General features: G+C 32.1%; 1 non-coding gene across 1 annotated transcript; it reads left to right on the forward strand.

Annotated features, from left to right (window-relative positions):
* The first annotated feature begins 785 nt into the window (after positions 1 to 785).
* Positions 786 to 858, forward strand: TRNAA-AGC (transfer RNA alanine (anticodon AGC)). The gene has a single exon. It is a non-coding gene; the product is annotated as a tRNA-Ala (tRNA).
* Positions 859 to 1100: the final 242 nt, after the last annotated feature.

The following is a 1100-nucleotide window of genomic DNA, read 5'->3' on the forward strand; positions in this document are numbered from 1 at the left end:
ATTGACGGAGTAAATAGATGTAGGTCTATACATAATAAGGGCATATACAGAGGAAGTCACGGCAGGCAGATTTATATAGAACTAAATTAAGTTTGGGTGGAGGAAAACCATTATTTATGAAAAATTCCTGTTTAAAAGTATTATTATTATTATTATTATTATTATTATTATTATTATTATTATTATTATTATTATTATTATTATCATCATCATTATTACTAAGCATTTAAAATCTTATGAAATTGCCAGTGATTATTCATATCTTTTGGAAGAGTGATTCTTCCAATGACGCCCTTTAAGAACTTAAAATTTATTTTCTGATTTAGGCCTAAAATATCTTAATTTTGGTCGAATTACAACAGGTTTTTCTTCTGGATTTTCTTCCACAACTTTCTTAAGTAATTAGATTTCTGTAGATTTCATAACATATCCAGTCCATCTGAAACGTCTTGCCTTTAGGCTACAATATGAAGTCCTTGGAATTTTTCACAATTGTTATTCGACAAGAGAATCTTTTAAAATAGGTCAGTGCAGTCCTCTTAGGTAACTAGCATCAGATAAGCTTATTTAACGGTAACTCCGGATAACCAATTTAGTAATTTGTATTGTGCTGTTATATAATTTATCAGGATTCTGAAACCAGTCTATAAATCAAGACTGGACTTTGTAACTAGCAATGTGTATTGTCATACTGAGTCATGATAAGGAACTTTGACTACTTGGTCAATGCTATAATTATAACGTAACTTCTTCATTTACATTCTTTTTCAACACTTACTAACACAGGGGGCGTAGCTCAGATGGTAGAGCGCTCGCTTAGCATGCGAGAGGTACCGGGATCGATACCCGGCGCCTCCAAATTTTTAAGTCTGTAAAACTTTACATGCCTCATTCTAGTTATAGATTTAGGCCTTTAGTATGGATCACTGCGAGAATAACATAAGAAAATATTATTAGTTTCCAACGAGACTTTTAACTATTGTAAAACATGTGTTACGCATGAACAACCAACCGGGACTGACGTCTGATTTGTGTTGCGTTATTTTCATATTAAAATGGAACCGAGAGATAGTATGACTTTACACATATACACAAGATAT

The sequence above is a fragment of the Periplaneta americana genome, chromosome 12 (genome assembly GCF_040183065.1).
Source record: "Periplaneta americana isolate PAMFEO1 chromosome 12, P.americana_PAMFEO1_priV1, whole genome shotgun sequence".
Lineage (NCBI taxonomy): Eukaryota > Metazoa > Arthropoda > Insecta > Blattodea > Blattidae > Periplaneta > Periplaneta americana.